General features: G+C 43.8%; 2 protein-coding genes across 4 annotated transcripts in view; one reads left to right on the top strand and one right to left on the bottom strand.

Moving 5' to 3' along the window:
• Positions 1-13,642, top strand: part of LOC111866896 — a 142,313-nt gene that overhangs the window by 67,226 nt on the left and 61,445 nt on the right. The gene's annotated exons all lie outside the window — the stretch shown is intronic.
• The window catches only part of LOC111866894 (glutamate decarboxylase), a 93,699-nt gene that overhangs the window by 59,226 nt on the left and 20,831 nt on the right, over positions 1-13,642 (bottom strand). The window lies entirely within an intron of this gene.

Below are 13,642 nucleotides of genomic sequence, written 5' to 3'. Positions count from 1 at the left end.
CGACTGATAAGACTACTTTGTATGCGCTGCTCGTCTTTGTCCCTACACATTTCATTCATAATTCAATGTCCCTAACAATATATTGGCCGATCACAATGGCCGCGCGATCTGAGGCATAAAATGTCTTCGCTCGCTCGAACATTTGGATCGTGGGTTCAAATCCCACTTAAGGCATGAATGTCTGTTTGCGTTTATTGTGTGTTTATGTTAGGTAGCGGCCTTGCGACGGGCTGATCCCCTGTTCAAGGAGTCCTAGACTAAATTGCAAATCCATTACACCAACTGTCGTCACAGATGTGTTTCATAGGGTTCGTCAGTCCCTCCAGGAAATATCGGAATGGAATTAGGCTACTACCGTTTCCTTCCACGTCTTTTCCAATTTGTTACGCATTCTATTATTAGCAGCTGCATAGCCTGAGCTACTTACAGCGTCGTTAAATAAGCCATAAAGAAACAAATTTAAATAATTGTAAACACAAAAAAAACAAAAAACAACTAAATCCGTGGCCTGTAGTCCGCAAGCGACCTATACCGACCGAGCGACCGCCGCTTATCGGTGAAGTTAGCGCCAACTTTAGCGGATAGAGGGTGTCGCGTGGTCAGCGTAACGGATTCCCCAGGGCAGTTAATCTCGGTTTTGTAGACAGGAGCAGTTATTTCCTTGAAAACCTCCTCAGTTATCCTCAAGAGGCTGAGTGGACCCCGTTCTAGACCCACTGCTTCTCAGAAGATCTGGTAGCGCCGGGAATCGAACCCGGGACCTCTGGATCTATAGCCAGGAACTCTGACCACTAGACCACAGAGGCGGTCATAACTGTAAACATCAATTTGCATTATCTCTTTTGAAATGTTACCTCTTTCACAGAAAAATAATGTTCATAATTGTGTTCTCAGTCATATGATCATATTCTGAGTCCGTTTAATTTAGAACACGTTCCCACAACTCTGTACCTTAACATCCGTTTTAATTTTATCCTCTCTTCCACGTCGTTATCTCTCAAGTGGTCTAATCAATTGGGGATTTTTGGCTACACTTTTCTTATTCAGCATAAGTCTATAAAACTACATATGTTATTTGCAAAATCATCCACTTTTGTACCTAAATATAAGGTCCAGAGAATATTTTTTTGAGGCATGCTGTGAAAATTTGGAAGCGAACACCCGGCTGTAGATAACGAATAGGTATAGATATCCTACGGCTCTATAAACGTGTGGTCTGATCTGTTGCAACCTCCATCCAATCTTCCCCCGCTCTGACACCATAAGCCAACCAGAAATCCCTCCAAACATGCATCTTCATCTGAAACTCTTCTTTCTTCCCATCTGTTTCCGCCCCACTTGAGGGCTAAAGGAGCAGATCCAGCGCGGTTAATCATTTCCGGCTCCCCCTGTTTCTTTGTCTCGACTGATCGATATTTCTCGAACAATGACCAACAATCGCAGTGCTGCCAACTGTAGAATCGATACTTCAAACGTCCAAGTTTGTAAACGGTAGAACTAAAGCGTAGAATGACGAAGCCTTCTGATTTGAATCCCGGAAGGAAATTAAGAATTCTGATTGTTACGCCATCTCTAATTATAAAAGTGTCTCTCTCTTGTGATAGGTTGAGTCTGAAATTGTTAACTAAACACAAATGGGAACCAATTATATTATACATTGCTTACTGCCTGCTTCGTGCTGTTTTCTTTATTGGCTTACTTCTTAGCCCAGAAGATGGGGCATATTCCTCTGCGATGTCTTCGACTTTCACTGACTGCACGGTGTTATATCCCAGAAGACAGAGCTCTTCAATGTATATGCAGCTGACTGCATACAACAGGGCATTCATATTAAGGTGAGAACTGTTCAGCTGAACAAAAAATGCCGATATTTTATGGATGTTCCACTACAGTCAACTCTCACGTGGCGCAGCTTTCACGACGCGAGTGATTAAAAATCAACGGTTAGTTCTCTGTTGTAGAACAGTGTTGACACACACTGCAAGTTTACATCAACAAGCGCCGGATCTAGTGGCTTTCCATCAGATAATGGAAGGTGTAAACACGCTATGTAGAACTTCCATAACCTTACTGTGTCCAAAGATACCAACATGGAGAGAATGAACCGAAGATTACAGCATTTGTAAGAGTAAGAATCCGCATGGGTATCTCTACGGAACATCTGATAATGAAGCAACATTGTCAAAACGCGTTTATAAAACTGCCGACTTCATTCATTCATTCATCAATGGCTCTACATCCCTTTGTTGGGTCCTGGTCGTTTTTCAGTTTTGTAATCCTATACACAGTCGATAGGACTCTTTGAACGGGGGGGGGGTCAGCCCGCCACAGGGCCTCTACCTACACACAGGACAACACAAACAAAGAATAAACGCACACAGACATCCGTGCCCCGAGTGGGATTCGAACCCACGGCCCCAGCGTTCAAGCGGGCGAAGATAGTTCATGTCAGTGTTTACTTAGACTGACATAATTACGAAGTAATATAGAGTTCCAGTAATATAATGCTGGTATTTCAAATTAAAATATTTATGAAGAAGTACAACGTGAAACAAACTGTTGTTTTCAAATAAATGTTTAAGTTTTAAGGACTGGTATTGTTATGCAGAAATTCGATGTTTCTCGTACCAGTGCAGCGAGATTCATGACTAATGCAGCACAGGAAGTTTAGATTTTTTATTCTTGGGGTGGGGTGAGACTCAGTCCACTTGGTACGTCGGCCACTAACTGGCCTACTGTACCAGCCCCGGACAATAGCTGATGAGTGTGGAGCAGTCGGTGGAATGAGAAGAGGCAGGTGAAACCGAAGTATTCGGAGAAAACACGCCCCAGTGCCATTTTGTACACAAAAAATCCCACATGATCTAAACTGGGCTGGAATCCGAGCCTCCGCGTTCGGAAGTTTGCGACCAACCCCTCGGGCTATGGCACGGCCTTGTAGAGGAAGTTAAAAGTGTCGCAATTATCTTGCCTACTTGAGAGTTGTGCTATCGCGACGCGTGTGTCTGTGGCTAGGTTTAATCGGAGTAAACATGTCCCATCAGGATAAACAAGCTATTATTCTTTCCTGCCTCTTCGCAGTGAATGTGAGGGATTTTGGGATGAAGAAGGATCAAAGGGGCAGGGTGAGGGTATCAATTTGTCTCCGTTTATATCAGAGGGAGCAGTAATGAAATTGCAACCGACCCGTTGCCAACTTCATAGTTGCGAAGGAATCTCACTACAAAGACCTATAAAAGAGTTTCATTTTGAAGTTCCCAGCAACACCGCCCAACTTCTCACAGGCGAGTTACTATCGCCTTTGTTACCGTGTGCCGAGGATTCTTGAATTTTTGCTTTTCTTCGCTCTTAGCGAAATTCTGCCGTGCTTACGTAAATTGTTGCTGCCTGAACGTTGCAACCTCAGCAAATATCTCTTTTCTTATTACTTTTTATATATTACTTGTCATGTTAATATGAACATGCATTCCTTACATAGGAATTGCTGCAACATTTTAGAATATCCGCTATTAGTGTTAATATATTTTGTGTTCTAGGAGCCGCGATACAGTGGTCGGTAAAGCGACTGGCTACGGGCTGGACGACCGAGGGCTCGGAGTTCCAGTCCCAGTAGGGTCAAGAATTTATTTTTGTTCATGTCGTCCAGGCCGACTCTGGTGACCACCCGACCTCCTATCCGAAGGGTACCGGGGGTTCTTTCCCCCGGGGGTGAAGCGGCAGGGACATGAAGCTGACCACTCGCCTCCAACTAGTGCTGAGGTCAAGATAATGTGGATCTATACATCCACTCCCCCATACCCCTCCATGGCGTAGTGCTTAATTAGCTAAGCACAGAGACAACTTTTCATATTTTCTGTTATTGTTGGCATTTATTTCCCCTTTTCTAAGATATTGTTTTGCTTTAAATTGTTATGTGTGGGGTAAAGAATTATATAAGTGAGAAGCGTAACAAAGGAAGAATGATATTAACCTCCTCTATGGACACGTGCATTCATAGGCCTAGGTATGTGTACAGACAAAAACAAACTCCGTGGCCTGTAGTCCGCAAGCGAACTATACCGACCAAGCGACCGCCACTTGTCGGCGAAGTTAGTACCAGCTTTAGCGGATAGAGGATGTCGCGTGGTCAGCGCAACGGATCCCACACGGCCTTTAATTTAGATTTTCTAGACCGACTAGAAATCTATTGTGCCTTGGGATATTATACTACAGTTTGTGTGATATCACGTATTACAGGCTGAGGAAAACTGAATTAACAGCCTTTCTTAGCTACGTTCAAAATTGACAGCTACAGCCTCGAAATGAAAAAGGAAATGGGTGTAAAAAGGTTTCCCTGTAACAGGCCGTGGAGGCCCATAGGGTTGTGAGATGTTGAGGCTCCCACGTTTTCTAGAAAATCGGCCCACAGATGGCGGTGAGGTTGTCAGCTTTACGCGCCGGCCGCACTTTACCCCCAAGAATATTCCTGGTACTCATTTCTGATAGAGGCTGAGTCGACCCCAGGGCCATAATGCAGCTGGAAGGATTAGGTAAACTGAAAAATTCCACCTCATTGGGATTCGATCCCGCGACCTTCCGTCTTATCACATAGTGCCTCAGCTAATACCCTACACGGATCACATTGAACAAGGTAGATGGAGCAGTAAAGCTTCTAACTTCTTTCCTGGAGGTACACGATGCGGGGGTCTCTGGCTGTCCTCATTGAAGTATTTCGTGTTTCTCCTCGAGCCCTCCGGGAAACACCCAGAATAGAACTTGTCCTTTCCAATTCTTTCTCCATTAAAAATCCCACAATTCAACCCTGTAGGAAAGGGACATACAGCCAGTGCTGTTAAATAAAAATGAAACAGTAGATAAATGGCGGGAAGGCCGGTCACGGTAGCCGAGCGGTCTAAGGCATGCACTGTCTTCGCTCGCTCGGAAAGCCGGGATCGTGGGGTCGAATCCCCCTCAGGGCATGGATGTTTGTGTGCGTTTTTCTGCGTTTGTCTACAGGTAGAGGCCTTGCGACGAGCTGATCACTCGCCCAAGGAGTCCTACCGTATGTGTAAGGTCTAGAAAAACCGAAGTGAACGGAGAAGTTCATGGAGGTAGGCCTAGGCCCACTGGGGCTGTAGTGCCAAGGAAAAGAAAATGGCGGGAAGAGGCTAAACTCTGAGTCTTCATGAAGCGGCGAAGAGGTCGTGTTGTAACAGTAAGATGTCACTGTGAAGAATGATTGACCAGCTAATTAATGCAATAACCCTTCAACCGACTGCTTAACCAACTATATTACAACTTGACTAACCAACCAGGCTGCTAATAAAAAAGAAAATTGTTAACTTACTAAGGACCAAGTTATTGAAAATAAGTAGATTATTACTCACCAAGGAACCAACGAACCAAAGAATAATAAAAGAGAACAAAGTTGTCCCTATGCTTAATTAATTAAGCACCTCAGTGTGAAGACATATGGGGGAGTGGAGGTATAGCTGCACCTTTGTTGCCGTCGCCACTTGATGGAGGTGAGTGGTTAGCTTCACGCACTGGCCGCTTTAACCCCGGAGAAATAACCCCCTTGAAAAGTCGTCCCTGTGGTTAACTAATTAGCACTACGCCATGAAGGCGTATGGGGGATTGGGTATACAGATCCATATTTTCTTGACTTCGTCACTAGCTGCAGGTGAGTGGTTAGCTTCACACCCCGGCCGCCTTACCTCCGGGGGAAGAAACCCCGATTGGGTGGACCCAGAGCTGGTCTGGACGACGTGCAGAAGAAAAAATTCTTGCCCCTACCGGGACTCGAACTTTGACCCTTCGATCGCCCAGCCCGTAGCTAGTTGCTATACCGACTGAGCTATCCCGGCTCCTAATAACTCCCGGTACCAATTTCAGAGGCTGGGTGGGCCTCAGAGCCGATCTGGACGCTGTACAGAAGAGAAATGTTTCCCCTGCCGAGTATTGAACCCCGACCGTCCAGCCTATAACAGATCGTTATGCCGACAGAAGTATCCCTATTTCTAACCAAAGGATAATTATTTAATCAGTTCAAAATCTGGTCAGTTAAGTAACAAATTAAATTAACTAAGTGGCTAAGCAACTGACTGACTGCTAGTAGAGGTTTTTTGTTAAATAGTTGCAACATTTCAGACAGTCAGGAAGTTTCCTGCAGGAACGGAGCTCAGAGTTTCATAATTGTAATCCCGCCAATCATCTCTAATCCATTTTACATTTTCGCATCTTAGGTCAACTTTCTTGATGCCTGTTTTAATATTATCCTCCCACTTCCATTTCAGTCTCCTAAGTGAAGAGTGTTGTGAACGAGAAAATGGATGTATTTCTTATGAACTCCTGCGTGTTACATGTCCGGCCCATTATCAGCCTGCCAGTACAATTAATGAATCTCTTTGCAATGTAGGCTAATTCTGTCAGTTCCGTGTTCTATAGGCCAGCACTCTCAGCACGGCCCTCTCTTTGTGAAACAATGCAATGTGACGTTTCTCCCGCCCCAATGCGAACACTGCGTCCCCCAGGGCCGATTACCCTGCGAAATGTGGAGGTGGGGTGTGAGTATAAAAAGAAGCCAATAGCCGGGGGGTAAGTCATAGTATATGGGGTGGGGGTATAATGTGGCGAGGGTTTTAATTAAAAGCGCAACGGAATGCAATAACAACGCGCCATTCGGGGGAGGGGGAGCAAACAACCCTCACATAAACCCGCCAACTCAAAATTCCTACCGATGTAAATGCAACGTTTGTGAATAGTTTACCCTGCGAGATGTCAGTCTCAGTTGAATGGTTTCCGGGTTATTTGACACCGCTCTCCGTCGCTGAGATAAGGTGATAATGTTCTGCCAGTTGATAAGAATGGACGAGTAAACGAATTTTGATTTTTTTTATATTTTGGCCTTACTACCCGGCATTTGTCTAGGACAGCGGAAAACTGCGAGATGCCCTTTGTCCAAGGTTCGTTCATAGTTCGTTCTGGACACAAGAAAGTTTGCAGCTTCGCTAACGTTCTCTATACGTTTAATAAATTAACTGATATAAAAATGTATACATCACCGCACACTCGTATTATAACTTTGAAATTCATGGAAAAACTGAGAAGTTTAAATCTAAGTGAAATGTGTAGCGTGGTAGGTTGAGGCTTTATGCTACAAGGTTCGAGTCCCGATGAGGTGGACTTTTTTTTTTAATTTACATAATCCTTCTAGCCGCACTATGACGCTGAGGTCTACTCAGCCTCTAAGAGAAATTAGTACCAGGAATCTTCCTGGGGGTTAAGGACGGCCGGCGCGTAAGGCTGACAACATCACCGCCATCTGTAAGCCAGTTTTCTAGAAGATGTGGGGACCACGACGTCTCACAACTCTATGGACCTCCGCGGCCTATTACAAGGATAATTTTACTTCTTTTTGTCCACCTTTTCAAAGAGGATCACCACACTCAGCTCTGTATTTCTTATCCGATAATATTTTCAATTTGTTCTATGTTTAATTACACAAGTACATGTGAGAGCTCAGCCGATATAGCGACGGGCTACGGACTGGACGGCCTCGGTTCGATTTCCGGCAGAGTCAAATAATTTATCTTCTCCACAGAGTACAGGCCGAGTCTAGGGCCCACTCTGCCTCCTACCGAATGGATACCGGGGCTCTTTCCTCTTGGGTAAAGCGGTCTGGGCGTGAAACTGATCACTCATCTCTATCTAATGTCGAGGTAAAGAATGGCGGAGCTGTACCTCCACTCCCCCATGTGTCTTAATGGCGTGATGCTTAATGAATTCAGTAACTTTGTTTTCAGTGTGTTTACAGCTAATTTCCCAACTACATTACATAGCCAGTAAGTAGATTGATCTGCGAGTGACATGTTAGTCAACATGTCTGCAGTGGCTGATAGGCAACGTTTCGTTCTACAGTTCACAAGTGTTTTAAAGGATACTTATTTTTCCGAGGTCAAGGATGGTGGAGCTATGCCTTCAATCTTTCCCATGTCTTCATGGCATATTGCTTAATTAATTGAACACAGGGACAACTTTTGCCTTTTACTTATTTTATCAGAAGGATCTGTAATGAAATATTTATGTTCCTGTGTTCCGAAATGCTCACTAGTAGCCCCTGCAGTGTCTGGACAGATCGGTGGACGACCCGGAAAATTTCGATTTACATCCAGTCCTGAGGCTATGAATATGTGGACGTTATCTCCCTTCCTCCATACGTCTCTGTGTCAACACAGTGACAGGTCCACATTTTACTAGACGTTTACTAGACCTGAATGTTTCGATTTAGTATTTATCTAGATAAACATGATTTAGCATTTGTAGTAAAATTATATATGAGATTTTAACGACAGAGAAAAGAATGGACTGTCTTCTGGGTTATGCACTATATAGTTTTGTAAGTGGTCACCAGCACTGCGGAGGAACTTGCTGCCTCCACGATTTCCTACATCACTCAGGGTGATTAGTACCGCTCATGTTGGAGTCCTATTTAAATGAGATAAATGGTAAAGTTGTCTCTGTTACAGGCCGTGAAGGCCCATAGGGTTGTGAGACGTCGATGTTCCCACATTTTCTAGATAATCGGCTCACAGATAGCGGTGAGGTTGTTAGCCTTACGCTCTGACAGTCCTTTAACCCGATGAACATTCCAAGAAGATTCCTGGTACTCATTTCTGTTAGATGCTGAGTCGACCCCAGAGCCATAGTGCGGCTGGAAGGATTAGGTCAATCCAATCCAATCCAATGACCTCATCGGGACTCGAACCTGCGACTTTTCGCCTTGTAGCATAGTGCCTCAACCAACTACGCTTCCGCGTCCCCAATTTAAATTACAGCTGTCATTATAAAATTCGTTAAAATTATTTCAGTGAACGTATATGCCTAGCTGGAATTTCAATCGATACGTCGTAATTTACAATGGTCACAAACAGCATCACACTCTCTGTTTCTTTGAACAAGAGAGAGAATGTGCCTGCCACAGTGATCACAGTGGTCATGCGCTCTTAGTCACGAAATTTCTTCGTCCACTCCAACACTGGGATTATGGGTTCCAGTCTGGTTAATTTTAGTTTTTGTTTCTTTTAGTTCCTTGGGTTGGGCTAACACTGAGTCCACTTGGTACGTCAGTCGCTGTTTGGCCTATTGTACCAGCCCAGGATGAGTTTCAAACAGTCGGTAGAATGAGAATTGGCAGGGGAAGCAGAAATACTCGGAGAAAACCTGCCCCATAGCCACTTTGTCCACCATACATGACCTGACCTGGGCTGGAACTCGAGCCACCGCAGTGGAAACCCGGCGATTAACCGCCTGAGCTATGGCGCGGCCTATGTTTCAGTCCGTCTCGAGGAATGGAAGTATGTGTATGTGTTTTTCTGTGTTTATGTTGTCCTGTGTAGGTAACAGCCCTCTGACTATCACTCGTCAAAGGAATATTACGAACTCAGGATTTTTGGGTTTTTAGACTTTTTTCCAACGTCAAGTACCTAGTTACCATTGTTGTAATTATGCTGACATAGGTGGTCCATTGGCAGGCTGGCTCTTTCTAACGGACCCAGCTTCTTTCAATAACCGAACACTTAGTGAGAGGCAAAGTGCTTACTTTAAGAAACCCCTGCAGAGAGGATCGCGAGCCAGAAATCAATACGCCTGGGAGCCTCCCTCTTATCGGGACGCGGTGTCCCGATAACCAGCTCCTCCAGAACTTGTTTTCCGGCGCGTTTCACTTTTAATTTCCGGGCACCGGAACCGGATACTCATGTACTACAAATGTTGCAGAGATTTCTTGATGCAATAGTGGTATATTGCGCGTGAGCCACCGTGCAACATTTCTCAACATATTCTGTCCTAAACCACATCAGCTCACTGCACATATTCACACCCAGATTTTAAACTTACTTTCCCTATTTTGAAAAAAAAATATAATAGACTTATGAGATCACCTTCCTGTCTGTGTGTGTCTATATGTGTATCCCGCAGATTGACTTTTGAATGCCTAAACCAACCCTTATGATAATTCGTATGTATATCGTACTATCTGAACCCATCTCGACGGCATAATTCATAAATATCTCATCAGTAATACCAACATTACAGCCTCTGAAATGTCTGAGGCGAAATCTTATTATTGCTTGAACGCCTGGACCAACCTTCACTAACTTCGCCGGCAAGCGGTGGTCGCTCTGTCGGTGTAGTTCACTTGCGGACTACAGGCCACGGAGTTTTGTTATTAGTTCGGAAAGGGCCTCAAACATGGGCCTAACTAAGCAACTTTCTCCGAAGACTATTCGGTGTCATGATGTCGAATATCGCAAGCTTAAGGCGTTACCAAGACCCATTACAAGTCAACTTGTCCGAATACTTGTCTCGAACATCACATATTACAAGCTTTAAAGTTCGTCGGTTGTAAATGCAAACAGACAGACGCATCATTGCTCCAGACTTTCTGCTCCTTACGAGCAATCTCCTTTCAACATCCTTAACAAATGCGTTATTCCAGAACACCAGGTTTAGAAAGAAGAAATCGGATTGCGATGCTGTAAGCGAAAGCTGCAGAACAAGGTTGTTGCGCCCTTTGGCTGGAAGAGCAGAGTAATCGCATTTTAATCCGCCCCCTGCAATATCACGGATGTGTGAGGCAACATCTGTAGCAGTGAAGTCGACTCGGCCCCCTGTCTGTAGCTAATCCTAATCTTCCCCGGCTGCCGATACTGACCAGATGTTTCCACCCCAGCAGCCGCCTGTCACTTCACCCCCCAGTCACTCTTGAACGGAGCAGTATCGCCAGAAGAGATAGCTGTAAACTTGAAGAGTAAGGGGAGATTGTGAGAGGGTGATTATGAATTGTGGAAGAGAGATTGCCCTTTGTGAGGTAAATGGGGAAACCTCAAACGTTTGTTTAAGAACATACTGTTTTGAATAGGCAGTAGGTGATAGCATGACGGTGATGATGATTGCGAATTATTAGATAAAGAGACGGTCGTAGCCTATTATAACGCACTATCTCAGGTCAAGTAAAATTGTCCCTGTGCTTAACTAATTAAGCACTACGCCATGAAGGCGTATGAGGGAGTGGATGTATAGATCCAGGTTTTCTTGACCTCGGTACTAGTTGGAGGTGAGAGGTCAGCTTTACGCCCCGGCCTCTTTACCACACTCTCTTAGAGTGGACTGAATCCTCATTTCCATTCTTCATGTTCTCTTCCTTGAAATTATTTTTCTCATACTTGCCAAACTTTTCTTCTCCCTGTATTTTCCCTTCGTTTCTCTCATTTTTCCTTTTATTTCTCCGCTTTGGTGAATATCCTGACCCCACAATTAAAAGCGACAGTGGTGTGTGTGTGTGTGTGTGTGTGTGTGTGTGTACGCGCGTGTCCAGTGGGCTAGAGTGGTGTGCAGCTGACAGCTTAATGCACTGTGTCAGTCTTCACGCCACAAGTGGGTCGACACGTTATATCGACTGCAGATCGAGATCCTTTATCGATTAAGAGATAGGCTCGACATAATGCAAAAAGAAGAAAAGTCGAAACGCTTACGAAATTTTAGCTGTGAAACGCCCATTGGGATGAAATATATAGGAGTAGACGAAGGATAATAATTATGTTAAAGTGGATCTGGGAGGAATGTTAAACGGAACGCCTGAATTAAAGCCCGGTTTGAATTGTTTCTTTCACCATGTCCACAACGGCTCTGGGATTCACACAGCCTCTAGTCTAGTGGACATATAAGTATTTTTCCTAGAATTTAAAGTCGTCCCAATCTTGAAAGTGGTCACTCACTTCTTATAATGTGGAGGTAAAGCTCCACCTATGCCCGTGAATATCTTCGCTGCGTGAGGCTGATCAACTTCGCATTAAACAAACGCAGGAAATTATTGGAGATGGGAAATTCGTTGAACCGCTTCAGGGTATTGTGAAGAGGGAGGTGAAATGGCTAGTTCTAGAAAAAGCAATTTCTGATCAGCTGCATAAGTGCGAAATGCTTCATATCGTTGATTAGTGTCGTCAACTGCAATGGTCACGGATTGAAGTGTTCGCAACTACTTCCCAGCCATCAGAAAACAGTGCAGTACTGCATGAACTGTGCCAAAATTACTCTTCATAGTTGGTCATAGTTTATATTTACATGCGTATACACACACACACACACACACTAACGTATATACATACATACATATATGCATACATACATGCGTACATTATATACATACTTACATACATACATAATTGCAACCGGCAAGGGAACATTCGTAAACGTTTCCGCAAGATATTCCACACAGTCTTTTGTGGAACTTCAAGTTCTAAACTTGCATGTGTTGTCGACTTTTTTGGGCTGCGCGTATAAGTTTGACGAACACGAGTCATTTAAACGGTCTATTTCTTTTAGGCTAACCCTGTATTATATTTCAGCTTCCTGTTGAATTGAGGTATAACTTATAGCATTGCTTTCCGTCTATAATGCAAAAATATTAATTTAACAGCATTGATTCACATATAATTCACTAAATGTTCGTTAAATGTTTTAAATGTCATTAAAATTACAAAAGTATATATACCTTCAGTGTTTCAGCCGCATAGGTCCCCCTTCAGGCAACACATCTCTAAAGCAGTCTACTGCACTGTGCACTTCGTCAGATTGTAGTCATTGAATTCCTGATGTTGTAGGATGATTTTCTTCTTGTCTCATATATTGCGGTTGTGTTCGTGTCCCATTGGGTGTGTCCCTCTCTTAGTTGTGTGTATCAAGTGTTGTTTTGTATATTAATAATGACAACAAATACGTGCCTTAATGAATACAATTTGACCAAATGCACAGTGCAATGAACTCCTTTAAAAAAACTGTTGCTTGACGATGGGCCTATGCGGCTGAAACATGTAGCATAGACACAAAATGTACATATATATTAATAATTTGAATGACATTTTAAACATTTAACGAACATTTAGTTAATTAAATGTGAATTAATGTTGTTACACTATAGACGGAAAGCAAGACAATAAGTTATACCCAAAACTAATTACTCACAGAGCTGTTTCCAGTTGCTAGTTAATGTACAGGGATTTCCGTGGTGGAGGAAACCTCCATTAGCTGGTTAGTAAGCCCACCATCAGCCATTTACTTAAATTGGACTTTGAACAAGAGTGGCATAAGTCCGGCATCCTGATGTTCAGGTAAATGTTATGTGGCTGCTGTGTGGTAAGCCGTAATTCCTCTTTATGCAAATGTCTGGGTTTAGTCGTCATAGAAACGCGCACTTTATTTTCACCGTCAGTTGCCTTTTTTTTTTTGTATTTAGAGGAAGGGGAACGAAGGGTCTACAAATTTGATCATATTTTATTGCATCCAGATCCCTCTGCCGATTTTATTCTTAACGAAGACGGAATACGTCGGAATTTCCGGACTCGCTTACCCTAACATCAGGTGAAAAAACTCAATGAAGGAGGAGTGCACAGTAATAAACTCTTTCCCTGGTTATTATTCTTATTTAGGCCGTGCCATAGCTCAAGCGGTTAGTCGCTGGCTTCCCACCGCGGCGGCCCGTGTTCGGTCCCGGGTCTGGTCAAGTGGGATTTGTGGTGAACAAAGTGGCGCTAAGGCAGGTTTTCTCCGAGTACTTCGGTTTCCCCTGCCAATCTTCATTCCACCAATTGCTCCACAATCACCC

Source organism: Cryptotermes secundus, unplaced genomic scaffold (genome assembly GCF_002891405.2).
Source record: "Cryptotermes secundus unplaced genomic scaffold, Csec_1.0 scaffold810, whole genome shotgun sequence".
Classification (NCBI taxonomy): domain Eukaryota; kingdom Metazoa; phylum Arthropoda; class Insecta; order Blattodea; family Kalotermitidae; genus Cryptotermes; species Cryptotermes secundus.
This window is presented reverse-complemented; position numbering and strand designations above follow the sequence as displayed.